The sequence below is a fragment of the Hibiscus syriacus genome, unplaced genomic scaffold (genome assembly GCF_006381635.1).
Source record: "Hibiscus syriacus cultivar Baekdansim isolate YM2019G1 unplaced genomic scaffold, ASM638163v2 tig00113124_pilon, whole genome shotgun sequence".
In the NCBI taxonomy this organism is placed as follows: domain Eukaryota; kingdom Viridiplantae; phylum Streptophyta; class Magnoliopsida; order Malvales; family Malvaceae; genus Hibiscus; species Hibiscus syriacus.
The window spans coordinates 3151692-3166933 of NW_024063444.1; the positions used below are offsets into that span (position 1 = coordinate 3151692).

At 31.9% G+C, this 15242-nt stretch overlaps 1 pseudogene; it reads right to left on the reverse strand.

Annotated features, from left to right (window-relative positions):
- Window positions 1-1838: 1838 nt before the first annotated feature.
- Window positions 1839-6230, reverse strand: LOC120185772 (annotated as a pseudogene).
- Between the last annotated feature and the right edge of the window lie 9012 nt (window positions 6231-15242).

Sequence of the window (15242 nt, forward strand, 5' to 3'; positions counted from 1 at the left end):
AAGTTGTGAAGAGGATGGAAGGATATATATATATATGTTTGAAACAAGTTCAAAGTTTTCTGCCTGTGGAAGAGGAGACATGTTGATGGGGCAGATGGCTTGTCCACCAATTAAAAGCTCTTCTTCATTGGAAAAAGCAAGAAATTGTTTGTTCTTAGTCCTTCTGGGAAACTGGTGCCCTTGACTTTAAACGCCTCAACGACTTGGATCATTGTTTTGTGAGGAAAGGTACAAGTTGTGAAGAGGATGGAAGGATATATATATATATATATATATATATATATATATATATATATATATGTTACTGATATTACCCCAGCTAAGCTTTTTCTTTCAATTGAAAAAAAGGCATACCTAGATATTAAAACGCATGAAATTGTATAGGCATGCACAGACAACACTACTTTTTTCATTTGTTTTCAATTGTGACAGCAACCGGACAGGATTGAGAAGCTGCATTAACCTGGGAACTTGTCTTTATTTGTTTTGTTGAGAGTACTATGAGCTTCAGAAATCTCCTGTTTGTGCCTGAAAACCAGCATCACCCTTGCCTTCTCTCAAACTCCTTTTTTTGTCAGAAAAAAAGAGAGAAAAGGGATCACCTTTCTCCCCCGTAAGGTGAGTGGTATCTTACATATAGAGATTTTAAGGCAGTCATAAACGTGTTTTTAATTCTATGACATTTATTAAAATTTTGTAGGTAAGGCATAATGATAAGAAAATGTTTCAAAAGTTTAATTAAATAGTCACTTTAGTCTATATTTTTTAGCATTGACCCCCTAACATTTCATTTTGGAGTAAAAATGCACTCATGTTGTGATCAAATTCATAAAAAAGAAATAAGGGTTATAGTAATTACTTAATCAAATGTTAAGGGTATTTTAACCTTAAAATAAAATATTGTGGTAAAAATACTCTAAAAAATATATAAAAACCAAAATGAAAATTTAGTCATCGTTAGAGCATTTTTTTGACTTTATGTCTATACGTATTAAATTGATGTATGCCAATACAGTTTCCACTCAGCTAAACAAAAACAAATGGCATAGTGGATATCACACACACACACAAAAAAAACAATAGCATATATGAAGATATTGGTGCTGCAATTTAGCTCCATACCACAACCATATATAAAATCTGAAGCACTGTACTTGGAGAATCTGGTTTCTTAAGAAAGATGACTCCTTTTTCGATTCTGATTTCTGAGATCAGTTACCTGATTATTGCAGAAAAAAGTGAGCTCCACATTTACAATGTCTGTATATCTATAAATATTTTTGGGGAAACGCCAACTGCTTGTGTTATTAAAACCATGCATGCAGTATGTCTCTGTGGACAGTGAGTTTTGAAGCTTTGCAGGCTTGGTTAACAGCAAGATAAACGAATGTGTTAGGTTAGCTCAGGTCTCCCTCTTTCAGTTTCAGATTTTAGTTTTGCCTTTCGGATTTTTCCTCGTTTCAGGCAAGGAAAATGCGACAGATCATTTTCTCTCTGCTTTTTCTTTATGAAAAGAAAATAATCGCACGTCATTTACTCAACGCAATAATTCTATCATTACATAGTCAAATGAATAAGGTAACAGCAAACTAAGCACGAAAATGTGCAAAAAATAAACAAGATTTTGCTGCCTTGAAAACCAGAGGGTATTTTTCTGTTCTGGATTCATTCCAGAGAAAATAAAATAGCATGGTCCAAAACGCCAGTTGAATTGGGGAGGAAAATTAAAACATAAGCAGGCAAGACCATGAATTGTTACGGTCTATGCTCTAATGCATTTCACCTATTAAAGCAATTACAAATGTTACAAGAAATCGGATGGATATGGATATCTAACCATCTTTCAGATGCACTTGTGTTGTTGCTCAGTCATACAACCCTTCCTGCTCCCACACGTCCACGAGGAAATCTATCATTTCCTGTCATTTTTTTTACGAGAAACACAGAATCAGGAAAGCAAACAATTCGGGATTCCATGAGCTTGCTGGTGTTGGGACTTACAGGGAGAGGAATAGGCTGAGAGAACTGCTTGTTGCTTCTGAGTAAACTCTCGTAAGTTGCATTCCAACTGCAAAGCCAGAATTGTTTAACCATGCACAGACAATGAGTGCTGACAAGATAACGAAAAAGTTCATAAATGATCAAAGGGTCGTATACTTTTATACCGGAAGTTGTTTTCCCTGAGTCCACAATATGCCATCTCAAAGTTAAGTACCTAAGATACAGGTTCTATAATGTCTTGAGCCTCTGTATAGCCCGGATGAAAGAAATGAACCGTGATGATAAAATGAAAGTCACTGCTTAACTTAGTTAAGTGGGAATTGTTTCATATCTAGTAATTCCGGACAAAATGCAGTTGTAGATGACTTCTAAAATTTAAACAATACATAGAAGAAAATAAACAAATCCGAGCGCAGATCATTTTGCAAGTGGATGAGAGTTATGAGGAAGAACGGTAGTTGAAAGTTGAAACCAAGACATAATAAAAGCACTAAATCAATATTTTCTGACAATAACTCACTTTAGTTTAGGTTCTCAAACATCTCGCTTCCGATCTTCAGACTTCCTGTTTCCCACCCAGCGCCGCCAAATTTGATTCCACATAAGAAGGCCTGCAATCAAGTGCAGTATTAGTTGGTGCATAGACAGGCACATCTTATTTTAGCACCGAAAGATATCCAAAGATGGCTATCCAGACAGCAAGATAAGTTCATTGAACTGTCACGTACAAACGTTAATCCAAACTAAGGTGGTGTTTGTTTTCACTGTTTAAGGTCTTCAAAGTTTTTATGTCTGCGTCGCGCAGACCACGCGCAAACATTGGGCTTCGCAGACCGTTTGTTTTTTAGAAAACAGAAGTTCTTCTAACGTCTGCGCGTCCTCTTCTTGATGCAGACGTGGACTTATGTCTTCAAAGCTTTTTTAACCTCTTCAAAGAACTATTTTTGCTATTAATTTTTTAAAAATTATAAAATGTCATTAAATTTAATAAATTATTACAAAATAGTCACTATAATGTTGTAATAAATTATAAAAGTTCGATAATATAATAATTATTTTATAGTATTTAGATAAATTTATTAATAATTTTATAATATTTTAATAAATTTAATAAGTATTTTTATAATTTTTTAAACTTTATTGACGAAAATGATAATTTGTATATAACTCAATGATATCTAATATACTTTATTTAAAAAAATATATTAAACTTAGTAAAAAATATTATACAATTAAACTTATTAAAAAACATTTATATAAAAACTTCGAAAATCACGGGGACATACAATTATTAGCATTAAAAGACAAAATAAATGTTTTAATAAAAAAAATTCACACCATTGAAAAATCTGATTCTTATAATTTAATTCTGGTAAAATACGAAAGTCCTTTTATACAGAATAAATAAATAAAAAACAAATAATATATTTTTTCTAAATAGAAAAATACTAATTGATGTATATTATATGGTGTATATATTATATATTTTTTTATGTTACTAGAATCGGATTGTACCACTCGAATAAATTAAGATGATTTAAATGATATTATAAAATCGAGTATTGATATATTTGCGAATCGATAATAATTGAGAATTAAAATATAATTTTTTTAACAATTGCTTAAACTGAAACAAACAGATTGAATTGAAATCAAATTGATTTCATTATCGATTGATTTAATAATAATTTTTAAAATGATATATAATATTAAAACCAAAATCTAATAGTCCGTAGATGTAATAATTTTAATAATAAAGTTCATATAATATTTATTTAATATATTTTTTCAAATAAAGTATATTAGATATCATTGAGTTATTTACAAATGATCATTTTCGTCAATAAAGTTTAAAAAAATATAAAATACTTATTGAATTTATTAAAAGATTATAAAATTATTAATAAATTTATCTAAATACTATAAAATAATTATTATATTATCAAACTTTTATAATTTATTACAACATTATAGTGACTATTTTGTAATAATTCATTAAATTTAATGATATTTTATAATTTTTAAAAAATTAATAGCAAAAATAGTTATTTGAGTATAGTTTGAAAAATCAGTTTATTTATATTTCAGTTTATTTTAGCAGTTTACAGACGTTAAAAAACAAAGAGTCTTCTTCTTGCAGACTGCAGACTTTTGGTCAATCTCTTCTCCTACAGATGCCTGTAGATGTGGTCCGCAGACTGCAGACTTTTTACCTCTTGCAAAAACAAACACCACCTAAGTAACGAAAGAATAAGAACTTGCCATGATTCACAAATTCGGTGGGCATTAGCAGCTGCAACGCTGCCATGCGGATAAAGTGTCTGCTTGCTTGTACTGATAGATCAATGAGATGCTTCCCTGTGATTGCACTGCGCTGTTATCCATATCACAAGTGCTAGTGGTCCAGAAATTTTCTGATATGCTGGCTTTCTTGCCTGTCTGACCTTGAACTTTTAGTCGATTTGATGACTCATTCACCAAGGGATTGAAAGTCGGCCTTTCATAGCATCCTAGAGAACCACTGCTCTATTACAAATCATACCCAGCTGCCAAAACCTCTAGCTGAGGCAACTACCCCGATAATAAGTTCATCAGGAAGATATCAAACGATAATTTCATAGATACCGAAACCACATAAAGCATACTTTACATGTAATTTACCAAGTATAATAAACAGCAGCAGAACCATATTTGCAACAAAAAACATACATCAAGATACAGTACTGATACACCTAATAAGTTCATCTATTAGCAAGACAAGGGGATCAGGAATCAAAATCCTCCATAAAAGCCTCTTACTAAGCAGAACCATTTGCAAAAATGGAACATCATAACACTTGAATCCAAAGCTTCAACCTGTTATAACAAAGCTAGCTGGTATAAACCTTACAACTTACAAGAAGGGCCCCCCCCCCCCCCGAAAAGAAGTAAAATTACCTTCAAGGAGATGTACAGGCAATTTTATTTGAAAAACTCAAACAATGAAATCTATGATTGAAACCATGCATTGACCTTGCCTGGGGTAATCGAATTTGAAACTGAAACAGTCATGGAGTATTTGAAGTCAGGGTTTTAAATAGCGGTCCGCGATAGCGCCTGCGAAATAGCAGTAGTGCTGCCTTCCGATATACCCGCTATGGCCGCAATTACAGTAAATGAGACATGACCGAAAACGCAACCGCGATTTGAATCCCTGTTATGTAGACATATCAATCTCAACAAAAAAATCATTGGTAGCCACTTAATAAAAAAAACGTTATCTACCACACCAAACCACTAGACAACATCCGAAAATTTCATATTTTCTAATCTAACATTAATAACAAGGCATAAAAGTATCCTATATGACTAAACCAGTAACTTATAATCATATGATTGTTTGGAAGGTGAGAAAACTTGTCCTGCTATAGATTTTTTCTTTTTCTTTCTCAAACACATCCATTGTAGGTGCAAGGACACCAGATGCAAAAGAAACATAATAAATCCTATACAATCATATCATTAAAGAACCATGCTGAGCATGTCAATCACTGAAGAATAAAAGGGTGCATGATGAAAACAGATAATCACATACGAAATGTAATTTTTTTGCCCCCTTTTCATCTATTAAACCACAAACAAAGAGAAATCCAAATACAAACATATCCGACCAAATAAATAAATAAATAAATCTTGTCAATAAAAATCCATAAACTAGCAAAACCATGAGACCCCCCCGGGGGGCACCCAAAAAAAAAACTTACCCCATATATACAAAACAAATACTATTTTATCAATTAAAATGTTACTAATATCTAATTTTAAATTAGGGTAAACTATACCTATTACCACTTAATTGTTATCCCTTTTCATTTTGGTCATCAATATTTCAATTTTATCAATCAGACTACTTTAACTATTGTGTAGATAATTAAGCCACTTTTCATTAACATTTAACGGTGGAGGTGACATGTAAGTTAAAAGTCCAATATAATTATACGTTTGATTCTTAATATTTGCACATTTTATCAATATAACTGTAAAATTATATTTAAATTAATATGATGTGTAAATATTGAGGATCAAATATATAATTATAGCAATTTTAACAACCATGTCACTCGCTACGTTAAATGTTAACGGAGAACAGTTTGATTAGCAACTTTTAATGATTAAGTGGCCTGATCGATAATTTTTTTTTAAAAAAAATCAGTGGTCAAAATAAGAAGATGCAATAATTAACCATTCATAGGTATAATTTACCCTTAAAATTATAATATTTGGAAACTGCTTGTTAGGTCTAGCAGAGTCGAGTGGAATAGGAATTGGAACAGAAATTTGGACTACATCAATTTCGCTTAATATAGGCCCATCTTATATTCTATATTATTTGCCCCTCCAAATTAATTTTCTTTTCGCTTAGGTCCTCCTTCAAATAACATAATATTGAAGAAATTCTTATATTATTGCTTATATTAAATACTAATTATTCATATAATTTATTGCATAAATATTATGATCGTAATCATAGGGGTTATATATATAAAAGAATAGAAAGCATAATGACTTGCAATATAATATTTACACTAGGGAAAAAGAGTACATGATGGCTAACACTAATTATGTATGGTTGGTTTATCAATTTAATGTTAATACTTTTACATCAAGTATTGTCGGTCCATATATAAAAGGGAACAACCACTCGAATCAATTAAACAGATAACAATAATTCATAAAAGTGGTTGACTGGACCAAGAACCATCCACTTGTCCACCACTAATTTTAACTTTTCTCAACGCCTTTTACGAAATGTTATTTCATATTTAGTAAAATTTGTTCAATAAATATAGACATATTCTAAAATAATATGATTATTTTTTTACATAAATTATAATGTTTAGACAACTTGTAACCTCATTTCAATACGAATTTTTATTTAATTTAATTAAAAATCTTACAACTGTGGAATATCAAAAAAAAATCTTTATACATATAAAAAATGAAAATACGTGGAAAAAATGGAAAGGAGAATTCAAAGGTAGAGTTGGTCAAATTAAGTAGGCAATGTTTGATTGTGTTTTAAGGACAATCCTATTGACTCTCGGAACAATTCAAAGAGGTGATCCCACCATTTTATGGCCAATAAAAAACGGGTTAATTACATAGATGATTGTTTATGTTTGTATTTTGTTTAATTTTTGTCATTGATTCTAAAATACATAAGATATAGTCACATTCGATTTTATTTAAATAAGATATGATTGCTTTCATTTTTTAGTTAAGATGTGGTCACCATGGGTTAACTGTCGTTAACAGTTAATAGATTAAGTAATGTGGTTAAGATATCAGTTTGTTTTAGATTTTATTAATGTACTCCATGTTAAACAGAACTTGCATACAAGAAAGAAGAGGCTACAAGTCGGTGGTTTGTAGACCAGTGCATTTATAGTTTGAAATAATAGAAAAAATATAATGAAGAATCATTTTTTTTTGTTGCTCCGCTGGTTTACTTGGCACCGATGGGGAAAACCAGTGGACTTGTTGTAGGTCAAAAGGGTATAGGCATACAAATTGATTATTGATGACTTGTTAGGACACAATTCTTTCATTCATAGTACCCGTGATCTCCTAAAATGAAGTTTTATAAGTTCCGATCAGCCTGCAACAGTTGTCTAGGAGGAATGTTGGAGTATAGATGTGTGCCATTGCCCTGATTAGGTTATTGTTTTAGTGTGTGTTTTTGTGTGTTCATTGTCATCCCCTTGGTGTCTAATGTGTTCGAATTCTTCTAAATCTGTAGACATTCCTTAATAATTACATTACATGTAGTAAGTGTACACATGCAGTAAGTGTCAGGGATTCAAATCACGGTCGCGGTCGTGTTTACCGTGATTGCAGCCATAGCGGGCGCTATTGGGCGCTATTGTGGGTATATCAGAAGGCAGCGCTACCGCTATTTCGCGGGTTCTATCGCAGTCGCGGACCGCTATTTAAAACCCTGATAAGTGTATTTAAAAAATTAATGTTTTGTGTTCCACAATATATTTCTTTAAATGTATACATGCAGTAAGTGTATACATGTTGTTTTGTGTTCCTTAATATATTTTTTATATTTCTTTAAGTACAAACATGAATAATTTGTGTTCCACAATGCTCTCTTCGAGAATTGTGTCTCAAAGAGTTAAAGACATATACAAGCAGTAAGTGTATTTAAAAAGTATTATTTTGTTACATTTTAAAGGTTTAAACACCTTTAAAGTATGCCTTATTTTATAGTTTGAAAATGGAAATATTAATATATTATATTTTGATATTGCAAATGAGTGAATCACACGAGACTCCAAACTCACAACCATGCGGTTATAGTTCAACTCAAATTTCACAACCATGCGGTTATAGTTCAACTCAAATTTCACAAAGTTCTTCTACATGTAGGGTCAACGATCCAACGAGTAATAAAGGTGTTTTAAAGAAACAAAAACCAAGAGCAATATTGTTAAACTATGTTTCGATATAACAATTTAAGGCAAAATGGTTTTTGGACTTGAATTGAATTTACAAAATGTTTTTGGACTTAATTGAATTTATTCAAAGTTTTTAAAAGGTTTCAAAAATAATTCAAAATCAATTAAAATTCGGATTTGAGCCAAAAATATTTTAAGGGGTTTCAAGATTGCCCAGGGGGTATAGATTCCCCCCCAGGGGGTACAGATACCCCGGGTACAGATAACCCCCCCAGGGGGTACAGATACCCCCTGCAGGTTTTTGCCTCCGAGTAAAACAGAATGCCCAGGGGGTACCGATTCCCCCCCTGTTCAATAGCCCAACGGTCATAATATTTGAATATTATGAAGGGGTATCGATTCCCTATGAAGGGGTATCGATTCCCTCTATTCTGGGCAACCTTTTTGAGTATAAAAATCATCCCCAAACGGCTCCAAAACATCCCCAACGGCTATATACGACTTCAAACTCATTCCAAGCTATAAATACAAGCTGAGGACACTTGAAGAAACAAGAGAACAACTATCCAAGTAATCAAACACAAGAGAAGAGTTTTTCATTCTTATTTCATCTTTCTCTTGTAAATATTTTGTTCTTGTGAGCTTAATTCTTGTAAACACCTACCTTAGAGAGGTTTTATTGTTTACATCTTTTATCCTTTTGTAAAGGGGAAAGGTTATAGCTTAGCCCGTGTAAAAGCTAGGGAAAGGTTCTAGTTTAGCCCGGAAAAACTAGGGAGTTGTAAGGTTATCTCTTTGTCCTCAAAAGAAAGAACAAATTAGTGAATTTGTTGGAAAATCCTTGGTGAGGAGCTAAGGTAGTGGACGTAGACTTTGATTGAGAAAGTCGAACCACTATAAATCGATGTGCAATTCTCTATCTTTCAATCTCCTTACTCCCTAAACACAAAACCGTTCCGACCCCTCTTTGCAAATCGTTCCGGTTGTCGTTTCGAGCTTCTGAAAATCCCAACAATTGACATCAGAGCCTAACTCATTAAGAAGGTTTAACCACCTTGAGACGATCCTTGAAGAAGCTCTACCAATTCCCGACACAACCGAGAAGATGGCTTCCACCTCCGATGCTTATTATCTTGAAGAATATCCTATTATGGATTCACAACCGGTCAACAAGCCACCTTTCTTCAATGGAGCAAATTATGCACATTGGAAGAATAAGATGATGTACTTCATTCAATCATACAATCTAGGAGCTTGGTACTCAATCATGGACGGTTACTCCTTTCTACCCGGCAAGTACAACGATTGGAGTAGAGAAGAGCAGAAAAATTTTCAGCTTAATTCTAAGGCTATACATATTCTATTTTGTGCTTTAGGCCCAAATGAATATGGAAGAGTCTCATCTTGTTCCAGTGCCAAAGAAATTTGGGATAAGCTCCAAGTCACTCATGAAGGAACCGACGAAGTGAGGGAATTAAAGAAAAGTCTTCTCAACCATAGCTACGAGAACTTCAAGATGAAACCCGATGAAGACATCAAAGATATGACGGATAGATTTTCTATGATTGTCAACGGTCTCAAGGGATATGGAGAAGTAATCCCAAATGAGAAGCTTGTGAGGAAGATGATTTACTCTCTTCCAATGGAGTGGCAATCAAAGAAGACGGCCATTATCGAAGCAAGAAACCTAAAGTCTCTCACTCTCGACGAGCTAATTGGTTCCCTTCTCACTCATGAGATGATGGTGAAGGAAGATGAAGAAAGGGAAGAGAAGAAAAACAAGAAGAAGAAGAAGAAGAATGAGGACGTAGGCATCAATGAAAGCTATCAAGATTCAAGTGATGAGGTTGATGAAGACGATGATGAACAAAAAGAAGAAATGGTTAAGCTCTTGAAGGAACTCAAGAGATTCATGATTTTCAAGGAAGTGAAACATGAATCAACCAAGAAGAAGAGTCCCCCGGTATGTTTCGATTGTCAAAGAAAGGGGCATGTCATGTATGAATGTCCTCTTCTAAAGAAAAAGGGGAAGAAGACATTTGTTGCATCTTGGAGTGATGAAGATGATTCCAATGATGAAGATGAAGTAGTCAACCTATGCCTCATGGCCACTCATGAAGAAGTTGAGGTATCTTCTAACTCAAATGAATTTAATTCATTTACTTTTGATGAGTTACAAGATGCTTATAATAGGTTGTATTTGGGATTTGAGACCATGAATTCCAAATATACGAAATTAATTTCAAAACTCAAAATTAAAGATAATTTACTTTTGAAAGCAAAAGTTGATTTTGAAAATCAAAATCAAATTTTGAAAAATGATTTATAGCTTTCAAAAATCAAAATAAATGATTTAGAAAAGAAAAATTTTGAGTTAGAAGTTAAGCTTGAAGGCTTAACAAAAGAAAAAGAATTAATTTCTAAAAATAACCTATTATGTGTAAAAATGGAAAAATGCTCACATTGCCATTTTCATGGTCATTTGGAACATACTTGTCCTTTGAAGAAAGGAAAACATTTTAAAATTAGACAAGTATGGGTTCCGAAAGGAACAAGGGGCATTGAAACTAACGTCCAAGGATCCAAAGCAATTTGGATACCAAAATCGAAATGAATGTCTCTTGTAGGTGTGTGTGAGCAATGGTGATGAAGATGATGATATTCAAGATGCTCTAGCCACACATGAAAAAGGAATGGGTAACCTCTAAGCTTAATGCTTTTAATTTTGGTTATTTGGTTGCTCATTTAATTTTAAGCATGCATGAGTTTTGATTTTAAGTAATTATGTATTATTTTTAATCTCATGTATGTTAAAAAGAAATTATGATGAACATTTTAATGTCTTAATAATTTTTCAAAATTTTTAGTTCATCATAATAAAATTTTGGTCAAAATTGGTTGTAATGCAATTGATATCTCTCTAACAATTGATATCAATTTTTCAAATACTTTGATTTTACAAATTTTAAAAATTTTTGACCTAAATTTGAATGTTTATGCATGTGGTTTAAATGAAAATGATATCTCTCTAACAATTGATATCAAAATTTTCAAATGCATAACATTTTTGGAAAACTTTATGCATATGCACTTAATTTTAACAATTGGTATTAATATCAAATTTCAACAATTGGTATTGCATAAAGTATTTTAGACTTGGATATATTGAATTTCATGTGCCTCTAACATGTTTGTTATTATTTGTAGAAATTCAATATTTTGTTTAAGTGTCATGAACTTAAAAGCTTAATTTTATTTGGAATGCATTTATTCAGGGGGAGTTTTGATTTTTCAAATGATTTTTAAAATGTCAAATTTACTACTTACTCTCCAAAGTTATTTTGAACTTCAAAGATTGAATTATTTTTGATATAACAAAAAGGGGGAGAGGTTATGGTTTGAAAAATTCAATTTCTTAATGAAAAAGGAGAAAAGGGGGAGCTTAACATTTTCATATGTTTTCCAACAACTAGTATCTTTTTCATTAAACATTTTACTAAGGGGGAGTTTTGTCAAAAACAATTTTTCAAATGTTTTGTTATATCAAAAAGGGGGAGATTGTTAAACTATGTTTCGATATAACAATTTAAGGCAAAATGGTTTTTGGACTTGAATTGAATTTACAAAATGTTTTTGGACTTAATTGAATTTATTCAAAGTTTTTAAAAGGTTTCAAAAATAATTCAAAATCAATTAAAATTCGGATTTGAGCCAAAAATATTTTAAGGGGTTTCAAGATTGCCCAGGGGGTATAGATTCCCCCCCAGGGGGTACAGATACCCCGGGTACAGATAACCCCCCAGGGGGTACAGATACCCCCTGCAGGTTTTTGCCTCCGAGAAAAACAGAATGTCCAGGGGGTACCGATTCCCCCCCAGGGGGTACCGATTCCCCCCCTGTTCAACAGCCCAACAGTTATAATATTTGAATATTATGAAGGGGTATCGATTCCCTATGAAGGGGTATCGATTCCCTATGAAGGGGTACCGATTCCCTCTATTCTGGGCAACCTTTTTGAGTATAAAAATCATCCCAAACGGCTCCAAAACGTCCCCAACGGCTATATACGACTTCAAACTCATTCCAAGCTATAAATACAAGCTGAGGACACTTGAAGAAACAAGAGAACAACTATCCAAGTAATCAAACACAAGAGAAGAGTTTTTCATTCTTATTTCATCTTTCTCTTGTAAATATTTTGTTCTTGTGAGCTTAATTCTTGTAAAAACCTACCTTAGAGAGGTTTTATTGTTTACATCTTTTATCCTTTTGTAAAGGGGAAAGGTTATAGCTTAGCCCGTGTAAAAGCTAGGGAAAGGTTCTAGTTTAGCCCGGAAAAACTAGGGAGTTGTAAGGTTATCTCTTTGTCCTCAAAAGAAAGAACAAATTAGTGAATTTGTTGGAAAATCCTTGGTGAGGAGCTAAGGTAGTGGACGTAGACTTTGATTGAGAAAGTCGAACCACTATAAATCGCTGTGCAATTCTCTATCTTTCAATCTCCTTTCTCCCTAAACACAAAACTGTTCCGACCCCTCTTTGCAAATCGTTCCGGTTGTCGTTTCGAGCTTCTGAAAATCCCAACAAATATGTTGGAACCATTTCAAGAAATATGTAACTGAAGATGGGGAGAATAAGGCAAAATGCTAGTATTGTGACATGACTTACTGCATGGAAACTGGAGGTTCTACAACAAATCTGAATAATCATTTGAATACATACTTAAAAAATCCTTGATGAAATACTTAGGATTCTAAACAGTCATAAATAACAATACTTCGGACTTACCTTGAAAGTGAAGCGACAAAACTTTCAACTTGAAAGTTTGAAGAAGAGACTATTAGAAAGGCGTTGATTCATATGATAATTGTAACACCCGTAGCCTTTTTACGTCTCGTAATACGAGTTAAAGATGTCACATTAACTTAATAAATACTTGTTAAACATAAATGCTTAAAATTTTGTTTCGGTTTAAAAAAATACATTTTTCGCAATTTAAAGTTTGTTTTCCTTTAGCATGCATAATAATTTATCATTACAAACAAAACTGGTTTTATGCAGCACTTGGACAGTTCAATGATGCTTCATATTTACATACAACTGTTAAACATAAAAGCTTAAAATTTTGTTTCGGTTTAAAAAAAAATACATTTTTCGCAATTTAAAGTTTGTTTTCCTTTAGCATGCATAATAATTTATCGTTACAAACAAAATTGATTTTATGCAGCACTTAGACAGTTTCATGATGCTTCATATTTACATACAACTGCTTAATATTGTTTGTTTTAAAATAATTTTAAATCGTTCATAATATTCGTTCATAAATAAGATTATAACTAAAATTAACTAAAATACACCAGTCCTAAATTAATATTGCAAACCCATTTTTAAAATAAATATGATAAAGCATCCTAACGAATTTAAGGTACATGTCACTATTCGGTAGGTTTGATTTTCATAAGATGTTGACAAACTCCTCACTTCATGCCATTTTCTTTATTTGAACATACGCATGAAAACCATCACGCGTTAAATAAAACTTAGTGAGGCTGTAACACAACTAAAGTAATATAATATATAAATTTATTTAAGTAATATAGTATTAAGACTGTAATTCAAGTAAAAACATTAAACTTAAAACCGTGCTATTCGAACTCATTTCCTTCTGAAAACCTGAAAAACAACATCTCATGATTTTTATCAAAATCATGTAAATCAATATCAAATATCATAAACAACTCATAATTTCATAATGATTATGATAAATAATAAATGATAAAATAATCATATCATGATTTCTGTTAACTGAAATGTCATTCATATCTTTCATATTAATTTCATAGCCCAATGCATATCTATGAGAATAAAAGGCACGCGAGTAGAACTGAAAGGCGCACTAGGCACAACACGATGCCAATCATTACTGAAACTGAAACGTATGATGCACTTCAGTGCAATCATAACATGAGCACCAATGGTGCAGGTAACTGGAAGCTGATAACTGATAAGTATTCACTTAATAGCATGTCAATTGTACCTATGACTCTCAATGCAACATACAATAGGTTTTCAATTTTATAATATAATCATTTATTAATCAACGTTTGAAAATCATAAATATTTAGAATTCTTTCTCATAGAATTCGTATTTGGGCAGTTCATATTCTCTATCATCCATAAAACATTTATACAAACATTATATAAATACTTCATATTTAAAATAGAAAACATACTTTTAAAAAATAAGATGTTGACTTATCACAAGTCGTCCTCAATCAAATTAATTAAACTAATTGTACTCATGTTAACACTTTACTAATAAATCAAAATATAAGCCTCACTAAAATTTAGGTTTTTCTTACAATTATTTCGATGACAAAATCTCTCGAAATTTCATACTCTAGCAGTTGCACTACATTCAAAGAAATATCATTATGTATTATTTTATACACTTAAAAATTATTCCTTTAATACCAATGAAAACTTAAATAAAATTCTAACCATATAAGACACTACTTCTAGTTCAACTTATATAATTAATATCAAATTTTCAAAGTTGAATTACAGAAGTTGTTTAAGCAAAATCTGTTGCTCTATTTCCTGACCTATCATCGATAAGAAAATTCATATATTTTTGTATACTACTCAAAATCAGTAATTGTTTGCTTTAGACAAAACTAAAATGATATACGAATCCAACGGTATAAAATTCATCCTCTAATCATTTCTACATAATTTACGGTGAATTTCTAAACTTACTGTTCGAATCATAATTTCTATACATCTTTCCTTCATTAGCAT